Raw genomic sequence first — 15059 nt, forward strand, 5'->3', positions numbered from 1 at the left:
GACATCATAAGCATCTTTTATATCACATTGCTCAAAAGTTTAAAAAAGCTCTGGCTTTCAATGTTATCTATGTTAGATAAAATGGTTTATTGATGACTAAAGATAGCAAGGTGTGATTCTAAGAGTCTTCAAGAGGTAAAATTTCATTAGAAGGCAAAGTATTATATATAAAAAAGCCCATGTTTCTATATCAGAGAGACCAACTTTTGCATAATGGATTTGCCACTAGTCTTTTGAATTTAGAGATTTATCTTTTCTGAGCCTTAGTTTATGAACCTGAATTAGAAATAGAAATACGCACATTGTGATTGCAGCAATAATATGTAAAAAACACACGGTGAGGGGCACTGGGTGGTGTAGTCTGCTGAGCACCTGACTCATGATTCAGGCCCAAGTCATGATCTCAGAATATTGAAATCAAGCCCCAATTTGGGCTCTGAGTTCAGCATGGAGTCTGCTTAAGATCACTCTGCTCTCTCTCTCTCTTTAAAGATTTTATTTGTCAGAGAGAGAGAGAGAGAGCACATGTGTACAAGCAGGGAGAAGGCAGAGGGAGAAGCAGGCTCCTGTTGAGCAAGGAGCTCAATGTGGAACTCAATCCCAGGACTCTGGGAATGTGACCTGATCCAAAGTCAGACACTTAACTAAGCCACCCAGGCATCCATGCCTCTTCCCTGCTCTCTTGCACTTTCTCTCTTTCTCTCTCAGATAAATAAATAAATAGATCTTAAACAAACAAACAAACAAAAAACCATGGTGAGTGTGGTGCATATTAATCAAAGAGTAGTTATTGATTATATGATTTAAAACAGAAAAATTATGTGATAAATTTTCATTAAATATGCATAAACATCTTTAAATAGGGAAAGAGTGCTATCACCGATAGTACTGATACAGATCTTTAAAAAGTTTTGTGGCAGGAATATCTCTCCTTCCATGCCCTACCCAGATTTCAATCACCTTTTACAAACGATTGTGCCGACTAACACTGGGGTTTAATTTATCCTGGGCATTGAAGGCCTTCAGCAGTTGTTGAATGTGCGTTAAAGGGTCCAGGAGGCCATAGCCAGGATATCACATGTCACGTTTCACTAGAGAAGCAATGTTTTTTAACCATTTTAAATCTTGGTTTTTAGAGTAAAATTTAATCTGAAAGAAGAATTCTATGCTGCCCATATTTTGAAAACCATTAGCCTAGACCATTTCTTCTTAGCTTTTTGAGGATAACAGATATTGGTTAAAACCAAAAGCAAGAGTCAGATTGATGTCATTTTCTATTTCTCCATTAAATATCTACTCTATATAAATGAGAGGACATTAAACGGAGTCTGACCTGAACACAAAACCATGTGTTTTTATGTCTCTATAAAAGGAAATTTGTTTTCTGTTCTAGTGTTTTCCCTTATATTAAAATGAAGTAAACTACTCTAATTCTCATTATTAAAAATATAAATATAAATGTTTATTTCAAAATGTATGTTACAATTTTCCTTGTACAGCTTCTAAAGCTTATATCCTTTTCTTCTCTTCACAAGTTTAAGAGATAACAGCTAATGATTATGCAACATCCCAAATTCTGATCTTAAAAAAACCCAAACAAACAAAACACTTTGTCAAGCATTTTACTGCTACTCTTCTGCACAGTTCAGATTTATTTTCTTCCATTTAGTATTTAAAAAAAATGGGTTTGGTTATTTTTTTTTTCGGGAAATGAGCAGGTATGGGCTGAAATAGGAGGTCTACAGTCCATAGAGATATTCCTGGAAGCACAGATTGAGTCCCTAATACTTAGATTTGGGGTGCTTCTGCTCAAGGAAATAGTAGGTACAGTGTATATAGCTTGGGGCTAACTTTATGCATTCTTGCCCTCATATTTTCATTTATCCTTAAGGCATTGCTTGGCCTAGCTGAAGCTGTGTCTTTCAATACCACCTTTGTAAAGCAGCACAATCTTTTTTTTTTTTTATTTTAATTTATCATGGCTTTCTATCCAACAAGGTCTCTTCAGTCTCAGTAACTTCCTTTTGTATAGCACTTGCAGTATCCACTAATAAAAAACAAAACAAAGGAAAACCCCCCACAAAATATCCTGGTAGAAAATAACAAGAACAAAATTTCAAAACCTTTCATTCTAATAGGAATTTAATCTAGTTATCTGATTGTAATTGCACATTATTTTAAATCAAATCAAAGGTAAATGTTATCTCTTCAATAATAATGAAAAACTTAGAAAATTATCATGAAATTCTACCAGAAATTTGTATAATGGATATATAGCCTAGGAAAAAATCTTACTATCCATGGAAAACTCTCAGACAAAGATGTTCATGGTCATATTTCTTATCATAGTAACAGCAGAAACAATACTAATAACAAATCTACATCTCCACTGTTTACTAGAGTGATGGATAAGCTGACTACAGAAAATGTTCTGAATGGAATATTGTGTGTTTCTGTGAAATTATGATTATAGAGTTTATATTAATGTGGAAAAGACTTGTTTATGCTGACATGTTAAGTAAAACAATGACAACAAAAAGAAAACCAGAGGGAAAGTAAATGTGAGCTTGTGACTATATAAAAATGCAAAAATTCATAGCAAAAAACTAAACCAAAATACCCGACATTTTATAAAGAGTTCTTTTGAGGAATTGAGGTATTTGGCTAATTTTCTTCTTTATTTTAGCTTCTTTGGTTTCAATTTTATTCATTTGAAAAAATATACTAGGGACACCTGGGTGGCTCAGCTAGTTAAGTGACCAACTCTTGGTTTAGCTCAGGTCATGACCTTAGGGTCCTAAGAACCAGCCCTGTGTGAAGCTCTGCCCTCAGTGTAGAGTCTGCTTGAGATGCTTTTCTCTTCTCTCTCCCTCCTCCTCTGCTCTTCCCACTGCTTTCTCTACCTCCTTCTCTCTTTCTCTCAAATAAATAAAATCTTTAGAAAAAAATATGTATACTAAATATTGATTGTGATGAAGAAATTATTGGAAGAATTGGGGTGATAATAGCAAGACAGTCATCGTCATTTTTTCATGGAGCCTTCAGTGGAGGCAATGGTTGTTTAACAAATATAATTACACAGAAGCTTCTTAAATTACAGCAAAGACAGGTAATATACAATGGAAGCATATAATATAACGATATAACTTGCCTTGAAGGTTTACTTTTGTAAGAAGTAACATACTGTATTTGCTAAGTTTCACCAGAGAAACAGAACCAGTAAGGCATATATATCTAGGAACAGATTTATTATAAAGTTATGGAGTCTAGGGGAGCCTGGGTGGCTCAGTGGGTTAAGCCGCTGCCTTCGGCAGTTGAAAATTTTGTCTACCAAAACATATGTATACAAATGGTTATAGCAACTCTATTCATAACTGTTAAAATGTAGAAGCAAGTAAGATGTCCCTCAGTAGGTGAATGGATGAATAAATTCAGACAATGGACTATTATCCAATGATGAAAAGAAATGAGCTATCAAGTCACAAAAAGACATGAAGGAATCTTAAATGTATATTGCTAGTTGAAAGAAGTTAGTCTGAAAAAACTCTACCTGTCAACTGTAACAACATTCCAGAAAAGGCAAAACTATGGTGACAATAAAAAGATTAGTGGTTGATAGGGGTTTAGGAAGAGGTAGGGAATTATGAATAATTATAGCACATGAGATTTTTAGGACTGTATGGTACTACAATAGTGGGTACTTGTCATGATACATTTGCCAAAAGTCATGAAATGTACAGCAAAAAAGAGAACTCTAAGGTAATGAGATTTTGTTGGAATTGACTAACATTAGGGGATAATTTAAGGATAATTGACCTGGTAATGATTACAAGGGATGTTTCAAGGTTTGTTTTTTTTTTTTATACCAAATACAGTAATATTGTTATAAAAGATGTATGTGTTTATGAAATTCTTAACATAGATTTATTAGTAATGCATTGTATTAGTAATATTAGTAATACTTTGACATATTAATATTAGTGCTTTTTTTTTCTAGGTATTCTTGAAAGTTTCCCATGTGCTATTCTCTGGCTTCATTCTTTTTATGATATATGATTATAAAATACTAGAAAGGTTTTTTTCCAATTTTTGATTATTTGGCTTTACTTTAAATGTATTTCATGTTAAGTTATTTAAAATTATTAGAGATTTTCTTATAAAATTAGATAAAGAAAGTGTATTTCATAAGTGAAGTCAGGATAACATTTTGGATTTGATTTTTGATCCTTAAGTTAACAATTAACAAAATAATTACAACTCTTGTATTTTATTCATCCTCAATTGTTCCAGTTCAATAAGATTTGGTTTGGGGGCTTAACCTCAAATCAGTGTGGTAGTAATTTTCAAATGAAAAAGAATATCATAAAGCAACATGCTTTTAGTATGCCCATAATATTCTTGAACACTTTGAAAACTTAATTGAAATAATAAAAGGTAACAATGAGTTGAAATATAGTTACATGAAATAGAAAGTTTTATGCTAGACTGGTGGAAAGGAAGTTAATATGTCTCATTCATATTCTCTGTACTATTATTCTACAATCTCAGTTAATTACTGCAGAAGTGGTGGGTGCTCTGCCAATTTTCCTAGAGTACTTTGGCATTACCCTCTCCTTGTTCATTTCTTAAGTCTATTTGTAAAAGGAATGCAGGAAGATTTTAGAATCTTCACTGAAATTTGACTCTGTTTTGATTTTCCTTTCACAGAGAAGATGTAAGAGTCCTGAGGGACTTTTAAATAACAAAAAGGTACAACTAAATAGATTCTGATCAACTGGATAATAACATTTGTTCTGAGTAGAAAGAAAAGGTGGATAAAATATGAAAAATTAAAGTACTCCATTTGTTCTTTCAAAATAGGAGTGACTTACTTTTATACATATTTAGTTTTCTTCATGATGATAAAATAGTAACTGGAGGTAAAATAATTGATACAATATGATGAACTTCAATTAAAAATGGCTACCTTGGGACGCCTGGGTGGCTCAGTTGGTTAAGCAGCTGCCTTCGGCTCAGGTCATGATCCCAGCGTCCTGGGATCGAGTCCCACATCGGGCTCCTTGCTCCGCAGGGAGCCTGCTTCTCCCTCTGACTCTGCCTTCCACTCTGCCTGTGCTCGCTCTCGCTCGCTCTCTCTCTGACAAATAAATAAATAAAAATCTTTAAAAAAAAAAAATGGCTACCTTTTTTACATTAATTGGTCACTTTTGAATGTTGAGAAATTGTGGGACTTTATGGAGAAAGAGAAAAAGCTAAATAATTTTGAACTAGACATTTCCAAAGAAGTCCTTTTAATTTTTGTTTTTGTATTTTAATGTTGGCATATAGTATCCAAAAGGATGAGTATGTCTATCCTTAGCAAAAAATCATATTTACACATTTTCAATATTTCCAGAGGAGTATTTATATTCTTTTTCCTAAATCTATTTCAATGTTTTGCACAGTTCCCAAGCCTGGCCACATAATAAGCGCCTGATTAATCAAACAAATTCTCGTCAAACTTCAATTAATCCAGGGATGCCTGGGTGACTCAGTGGGTTAAAGCTTCTGCCTTTGGCTCAGGTCATGATCCCAGGGTCCTGGGATCGAGCCCCACATCAGGCTCTCTGCTTAGCGGGGAGCCTGCTTCCCTTCCTCTCTCTGCCTGCCTCTCTGTCTACTTGTAATCTCTGTCAAATAAATAAATAAAATCTTTAAAAAAAAACTCAATTTATCCAAACACACATGTCTTTATGAAGATGATTATTACTAAAATATGTTAAATATTCATGCAACAAATAAATTGCTAAAAGAGAAAGAAAAAGAGTAGAGTTGGTTCTCAAGTGATGGTGATGTTACTTTCACTCATATGTCCTCATTTCTTTCCTGCCAGAATGTTTATGTGCTATTGTGTAGTCCCAGGCAGTCCATCTGTTCCTGTTGTCAGGGCCAGTAAGCTTAAGGTGATTAGAGGGTGCTAACATCCTTGATTTCTGAAGAGATCAGTTAGCTACACACAGAGAAGCATTCTGGTTTTTTTGGCTACTTCCCATATTTTCAAATCATATAAACTCTCCTGTAAATATGTGCGATGTGTTATGTGGGAGATTAGATACAAGCATATGAAGTCAGTGGAAATCTAGTATAATCACATTACTTTAGCGGTTAAGAGCACGTCTTTAATCAAACAACTGGACTGAAATTCTGGCTCAGTTATTTACTAGTTCCATGACCTTGGGCAACTTAATAATATACTTTAAGCCTTGGTATCCTCATTTGTGAATTTTAGAAATAACAAAAGTACCTTCCTATTATATGTTTACAAAGTAAGACAAGCAAAACTGTTATCAGAGTGCCTAGCTCATTGTAAACATTTATTTTTTAAGTATAATTTTTTATTTTTTATAAACATATATTTTTATTGTAAACATTTAATCTTCATTAGCTATTATTATTATGTGCTTTATTAAGTTGGTACTCTGGCAGTTTTAGTCTTTGAGTATTGACCTCAGTAAAATTACAAAATAAAATTGAAACTTGTACAGTATATTGTACTTATTGTGGACTGAAGTAAAGAAAAGTGATAGCATATCCTTAAGATCATACAATGTTGTCCATGGCTGATTTGGGAATAATGTATTATTCTGTGACATTGATCCAAAATTCCCTCCACCAGCCTAGGATACTTAAATAGACTTGTTTTTTAAAGACATGCCAGTTTATACACGTTGTTTATATGTTTTAGTTGGAATAAAATATCCATTATTATTTTATTTCAAAATAACCATAGCTTCAAAGTATTGGCAACAATGGGTGGTACTAGAAAAATGACGAATGTATGGAGAAAAATGTTGTGACAATTGTGAAAATCTCTTGGAGAGGATATAATCTTAACAAGTGATTTTTTTTGTCTAAACAGCTTCCCTTGTCATTTGTTCAAGTAAGTGCACATACATCAAAACAAAGTGAATTAACTATTGGAGAAATTTTAGCTGAAGTCAATGAACAGAACCTAACCAACAGAAATCCAGCAGGAACAGACTCCACTATTCCTTCCCTGATAAAGAAATAGGATGTTGTCTCTTTTCTAAGTAATTATTTTATTTTTCTAAATCACATTCCTTTTTTCCCCCACATTCCTTTTTGAGACATGTTTTTAGATATTTGATTATCTTTAAGGGTTTTTTTTCCTGGATATTCTAAGAATTTCCTGCAAGTAGTCCCAAGACTATGTTTTGTACCAAGATGTACCTTATAAATTTAGCAATGCCTTGCAAAATGTTTTGTTTACTGTGTTCAAATGAGCAAATTCTTTCCCAAATGTGGCAGTTCAGTTATTCTTGGTTACCCTTTAATGTTACTGCAATTCAGATATACTTAACTAAGGGATACAGATTTTGTAATACAAGAGTTTTTTCAATATCTCCATTTAGCTTACGATTTTGCATTTGACTCATTTATATATTCTGATACTAGCCACCCATTCCTCACAACACCCTTCTAGTATTATTTGCCATTAATATCAGTAGGTTGTAAAATCAGATAATGAATTATATAAGGTTTTCTTTAGTACTTAATGTGCTACAAATACTGTTGCAGCCAACTAGGGCCTAAAGCACAATGTGAATAATATAGACTCTTCCCTTGAGTATCAAGGATTTCACAGAACTGTGGGGAACAAAGAGATAAGCAACAGACCAGAATTATCATCATAAGGAATATACTAAAATGGTGGTGGAAAGCATCATGAGGGACTGCATGTAATTATGACTAGCATTTCATTTCCCAAGCCCATGGAGTAGTTAGGGCTTGTAACAAGTTACAGCCTCTGAGGTATACATCAGAAGGCAATAGGCAGAATGAGCAGGAAGAAAATCCATGTCATGAAGGTTCACCTTATTTCCATTCTTTTATCAAGCTTATTGCTTCCTTAGGTGTCTAGCTGAGACTACAGCCTCTATTAGGAATCATCTCTCATAAGATTTTTTTTTTTTTGAGAGAGAGTGTACACATGAGTAAGCGGGGTGGGGGGTTGGGGAGAGGGAGAGGGAGAAAGAATCTTAAGCAAGCTCTGAGCCCAGCATAGAGCCCCATGTGGGGATGGATCATACAACCCTGAAGTCATGACCTTAGCTGAAATCTAGAGGTGGGCACTTAACTGACTCTCATAAGAATTTTATCATGGTCAATTCCTCTTGCCATTCAGGTCTCAGCTCAAATGTCACCTTTCACGTACATCTTCCTCAATCTCTTTAAAGTAACCCCTTTTGTGTTCTTTGCAGTATTTCTCTATCTTGACCATTTACTTGTTTTCTTATTGATTTTTTTTTTTTGGTCCATATTAATGTTCTCCCCCCACTATGATGCAAATGCCATCAGGATAGGGATCTTGCCTTATTCCCTTCTCTGTCCCCAGCACTAAGGGATATTGCTGGATGACTAGGAGTTGTTCAAAGACTGTGTCCAATGGATGAATGCATGAATGAGGAGTGAATAAAAGCAATGGGGTCCATATTAGAAAATATTTATTTTAGTTTAGGTAAGTCCCTCACCCACCGAAGAAGAGGAGCTGATACATAAGGGACTTGCATGAGGCTGACTCATGAGCTGTCAACTTAGAATTTCTTCAGTTCCTCTTTTTGGGACTGTTAGAGTGTAGCAAGGGCCTGAACCTACAGTTAAAATTAAGCAAGTCTTAACAGAATATAGGATCAAAAGGGTGAAAAATCACTATATTATTTTATCCACCCCTTATAAAAAAGTTAAACATTTTAAAAATGAGTAAGCATTCTTAAAACACAGCTTTTTAATTTTATGTACAAAAGTGAGTAAAGTTTAGCATAGTTAGGTATATCCAAAATTTGGGGTTATGTTAACAAAAGAGAAGGCCAGACTAATAGAGACCGAGTTTATCCTCCTGCTCTAAAATAATTAGTAAACTAGGTAAAATACATGAAATAATTTTTTTTAAGGTACTGGATTTCAGGATGCACAGAATTGTGATGCTTAGAGAAGTGAAATTAAAATATTGAGCCTAATGATTTCAATAGCTTAGTGCTAGAAAAAGTTTCTAGACATCACAAATAGAGAATAACCCAGATAATGGCTGGCTGTCACTTGAAGTTACAAAGGCACAATTAAGAATCTGGGAGAACAAAGGTGAATAGATTTGTAGGACAGAAAACATGAGAGGATGGAGTGGCCAGCCAGACAAAAAGCTCTGAAGATCTTAAAAGTCCCCTGGAGATTTTGGTAGATGGATCTCAGATGAGTGAGAAGATATTTCCCAATGCTAGGGAAGGACTACAAGAATGCAACAGGTCAAAAAACTCCTGAAGCTCATGCAGTACTGGGAGTCCCACAAATCAAAGTGTAAATCCCAAGTATAAATATATGGACATTGGATAGGGTCTTAATATTGGATCCTAATTAGCCTTGACTAAATGCTACTCTGGACCCAGGCAAAGAAACATTTAGGACAAGCCTTGAAAGGAAGCCATGTTATCATTTTTTCTAAGCTCATTGCCCCCCATGAAAGACATCACTTGTGATACTAAAAATGAACTTGAACACTGAAGGATTGAGCAAGGTAGAGATGCCTGGGTCAATACAGCAATAAACAAAGTCAACTGAAGCACAATCCTAAAATGCTGCTCCTAGGGGCAAAAATCTAGTAAAAGTAACTGGGCAGAACTGAAGGCATGACATTAGTGCTTGTGGAGTCAGAATTGCATGAGACAGAATAGAAATAGGCCCAACAGAATCTAAGGTAACATCATTGTGTTTGTTTTTGTAGAATGTCTATAGTCTTTTGTGTCTGAGGGGAAGGAACTTTATGGACATAGATTGATTTCAGATTTTCATTGGAATTCAGAGAATTTCAATGTCATAAGAAGGTGTTAGTTTACCACTATTTATCCTAAAGCAATAATACACATGTAGCATAAAAACAGTTTTCCCTAAAAAAGAAGCTAAGATGGTGGAATAGTAGGAAGATCCTGGGTTGCCTGTCCCTTGAACACAGTTAGATAAATATCAAATCATTCTGAATACCCAAGAAATTAATCTGAGGACTGACAGACAAACTGCACAACTATAGGGAGAGGGGAGGCCACATTGTGGAAGGGAGATGGTATGGAGATGTGGTTGAGGGAAGAAATGGTTCACAGGTGCTGTGGAGAAGTGGGACCTGGTCCTGGGAAAAGAGAGAGGGAGAGGGAGAGAGGAGCACACCAGGAATCACACAAGGAAAATACTACCTCAATGCCATTGACCGGGAAAATGATAGGGACCAATTTTCTTAAGTTTTGCAACCAGCAGGGCTAAAAAACTTGAGTTTTGGAGGTCCATGTCATGGCTGGTATAGAGCCCAGAGGAGACTGCATTGCTCTTAAGAGAAGGCAGGCAAGTAGCCCTTGGGATAGAGTTGTCTATCTAGAATAGAAGAAATAAAGAGTTTTCCAAACAAACAAAAACTAAAGTTTAGATCCACTAAACCTGCCCTGCAAGAAATATTAAAGGCGACTCTTTGAGTGGGAAAAAGACTAGAAAGGAAAAAATGTCCAAGACCAAAGACAAAACAAGGAATAAAATGGTACTAAATTCATATCTATCAATAATTACTGTGAATGTAAATGGACTAAATGTTCCAATAAAAAACATAGCATGCCAGAATGAATAAAAAACAAGATCCATCTGTGTACTGTCTATAAGAGACCATTTTAGACCTAAGGACACCAGCAGATTGAAAGTGAGGGGATGGAACAACATATTTCAGGCAAATGGATGTCAAAAGAAAGCTGGAGTGGAAATACTTTTTATCAGACAAACTAAATTTTAAAACCGAAGACTGTAACAAAATAAAGAAGGGCAGTATATCATAAAAAGGGGTCTATTTAACAAGAAGACCTAACAATTATAAATATTTATGCCTCCAACTTGGGAGCACCCAAATATATAAATCGATAACAAAAAAAGAAACTTACTGATAATGATACAATAATAGTAGGGGACTTTAACACCCCACTTACAGCAATGGACAGATTATCAAGCAAAAAATCAACAAGGGAACAGCAGCTTTGAATGGCACACTGGCCATGATGGATTTAACAGATATATCCAGAACATTTTATCCTAAAACAGTGGAATTCACATTCTGCTCAAGTGCCCATGGGACATTCTCCAGAATAGATCACATACTTGGTCACAAATCAGGCCTCAACATGTACAAAAACATTGAAATCATACCATGCATATTTTTAAACCACAACACTATGAGACTTAAAGTCCATTACAAGAAACAAATTGGAAATTCCATAAATACATGGAGGTTAAAGAACATCCTACTAAAGAATCAATAGGTCAACCAGGAAATTAAAGAAGAAATTTAAAAAGAATACATGGAAACAAATGAAAATAAAAACAGTAATCCAAAACCTCTGGGATGCAGCAAATCTTGTCCTAAGAGAGGAGTATATAGCAATACAGGCCTACCTGAAGAAGCAAGAAAAATCTCAAATATGCAACCTGATCTTACACCTAAAGGAGCTAGAAAAAGAACAACAACAAATGAAGACTAAGGCTGGCAGAAGAAGAAAAATAATAAAGATTATAGCATAAATAAATGATTTGGAAACAAAAAAAGAACAATGAAACCATGAGCTAGTTCTTTGAAAAAACATTAATAAAATTGATAAACCCCTAGCCAGGCTTATCAGAAACAAAAGAGAAGGGATCTTAAGAAAAACAATCATGAATTAGAGAGGAGGGATTACAATGAACACTGCAGAAATTCAAACAATGTATAAGAGAAAAGTTATATGCCAATGAATGGGGCGATCTGGAAGAAATGGATAAATTCCTGGAAACATATAAACCACTAAAACTGAAATAGGAAAAATAGGAAACTTGAAGAGACTGATAATCAGCAATGAACTTGAATCTGTAATCAAAAAAAAAAAAAAAAAAATCCCACAAACAAAAGACCAGGACCAGATGCCTTCCCTGGGGAATTCTATCAAACATTTAAAGAAGAGTTAATACCTATTCTTTTCAAACTGTTCCAAAAACATAGAAATGGAAAGAAAACTTCCAAACTCATTCTATGAAGTCAGAATTACCTTGATTCCACAACCAGAAAAAGACCCCATTGAAAAAGAGAATTAAAGGCAATATCCTTGATGAACATGGTTGTAAAAATTCTCAACAAGATACTAGCAGATGGAACCCATTAATACCTTAAAAGAATAGTTCACCATGATCAAGTGGAATTTATTCCTGGGCTTCAGAGGTAGTTCAATATCCACAAATCAATCAATGTGAAACAGCACATTAATAAAAGAAAAGATAACAGCCATATGATCCTCTCAATAGATACGGAAAAAAAAAAAAAACATTAGACAAATAGAGCACCCATTCTTGATAAAAACCCTCAGCAAAGAAGGGATAGAGGGAACATACTTCAATATCACAGAAGCCATACACAAAAAACCCAGAGCTAATATCATTCTCAGTGGGGAAAACTGAGACGTCAGGGTCATGACAGGGATGTGTACTCTTGCTACTGTTATTTAACATATTACTAGAAGTCCTAACTTCAGTAATCAGACAACAAAAAGAAAAATAATTAAAAGCATTAAGGAAGAAGTCAAACTTTCGCTATTTGCAAAAGATATGATATTCTATGTAGAAAACTTGAAAGACTCCTCCAAAAAATTGCTAGAACTGATGCATGAACTCAGTAAAGTCATAGGATAAAAAAACCCCAGTGGACAGAAATCTTTTGCATTTCTATATGCCAATAATGAAGCAACAGAAAGAGAAATCAAGGAATCAATCCCATTTACAATTGCACCAAAACCATAAGATACCTAGGAATAAACCTAACCAAAGAGGAAAACATCTGTACTCCAAAAACTAGGGAACACTTATGAAAGAAATTGAACATGAGACAAAACATTGGAAAAACATTCCATGCATGTTCATGCATTGAGAGAATACTGTTAAAATGTCTATACTACCCAAAGCAATCTACACATTTAATGCCATCCCTTTCAAAATACCACCAACATTTTTGACAGAGCTAGAACAATCTTATTATTTGTATAGAACCAAAAAATATCCTGAATAGCCAAAGCAATCCTGAAAAAGAATAACAAAGCTGGAGGCATCACAGTTCTGGATTTCAAGCTATATTACAAAGCTGTAGTGATCAAGATAGTATGATACTGGTACAAAAACAGACACATAGATCAGTGGAGCAGAATAGAAAACCCAGAAATAAACCCACAACTATATGGTCAACTAATCTTTAACAAAGCTGGAAAGAGATACAAATGGTGCTGGGAATACTGGACAGCAACATGCAGAAAAATGAAACTGGAAAATTTCCTTATACCATACACACAAATGAATTCAAAATAGATGAAAGATCTAAATGTGAGTTAGAAAGGCACCAAAATCCTAGCAGATAACATAGACAATACCGTCTTTTACATTAGCCATAGCAATTTCTCACTAGTTACATCTCCTGAAGCAAGGGAAACAATAGCAAAAATGAACTATTGGGACATCAAGAACCAAGCTTCTGCACAGCAAAGGAAACAATCAGCAAAGCTAAAAGATAGCTTATGAAATGGGAGAAGATATTTGTAAATGACATATCTGGTAAAGGGTTAGCATCCAAAATCTGTAAAGAACTTATCCAACTCAAACCCCCAAATCTAATAATCCAGTTAAGATATGGGCAGAAAACACAAATAGATATTTTTTCCATCCAAAGAAGACATCCAGATGGCTAACAGACACAGGAAAAGATGCTCATATCAGTCATCATTAGGGAAATGCAAATAAAAACCATGATGAGATACCACCTTACACCTGTCAGAATGCCTAAAATTAACAACTCAGGAAACAACAGATACTGGCAAAGATGCAGAGAATAGAGAACACTCTTACACTCTTGGTGGAAATGCAAACTGGTGCAGCCACTCTGGAAAGTAGTATGGAGGTTCTTTACAATCCAGCAATTGCACTATTAGGTATTTACCAAAGGATACAAAAATACTGTTTTGAAGGTACATATATAGAATGTTTATAACAGCATTATCAACAATAGCCAAATTATGGAAAGAGCCCAATGTCCATTGACTGATGGATAGATAAAAAAAATATGGTGTGTGGGTATACACACACACACACACACAGTACTCAGCTATTAAAAAAGAATGAGGGGCGCCTGGGTGGCTCAGTGGGTTAAGCCGCTGCCTTCAGCTCAGGTCATGATCTCAGGGGCCTGGGATCAAGTCCCGCATCGGGCTCTCTGCTCAGCAGGGAGCCTGCTTCCTCCTCTCTCTCTCTCTCTCTGCCTGCCTCTCTGCCTACTTGTGATCTCTCTCTGTCAAATAAATAAATAAAATCTTTAAAAAAAATAAAAATAAAAAAGAATGAAATCTTGTCATTTGTAAGGAAGTGGATGGAGCTAAATAGTATTATGGTAAGCAAAATAAGTCAGTTAGAAAAAGACAAATACTGTATGATTTCACTCATTAGTGATGAGCGTGGGGTGTTGTATGTAGGTGATGAATCAGTAAATCCTACACTAATTGGGATTTAAACAAAAATTTGGAAGAAGAAATAAACAATAATCTTTGCAAGAAAAGAAAAGAAAAATCATAAGACTTCCATTATCATTAAGAAAAATAACTAGAATCATCAAAATGTTGGAATAGACATTGGAAAACCTGGGGTATTATCCAGCCCATAGACAAATAATTAACATGGCCTTGAAAAAACCTCCTAACTTCCCTAAGTCTGATTCTTTTCATCTACAACTTGAGGAGAGGACACAATCTCTATAGCCTATCTCCAGATCTAATAAGTTAGCACATCCATAAACACAGAATAGAATCTTATTTTTGAGGCATTTCAGATGTGCATTTTCAAGATTTTTATATGTGCTGTTTTGTGTATGACACATGTGTATGTTGCAAGCATATGTACAGAATATCATACCTTTTGTCTCAGAAACAAGAAGATAATAAGTTAAGTAGGAATTCTTTGTCAGGAACATATTTCCCTTA

Source organism: Mustela putorius, unplaced genomic scaffold, assembly GCF_011764305.1.
Source record: "Mustela putorius furo isolate JIRA1106 unplaced genomic scaffold, ASM1176430v1.1 tig00003863_pilon_pilon_pilon, whole genome shotgun sequence".
NCBI lineage: Eukaryota > Metazoa > Chordata > Mammalia > Carnivora > Mustelidae > Mustela > Mustela putorius.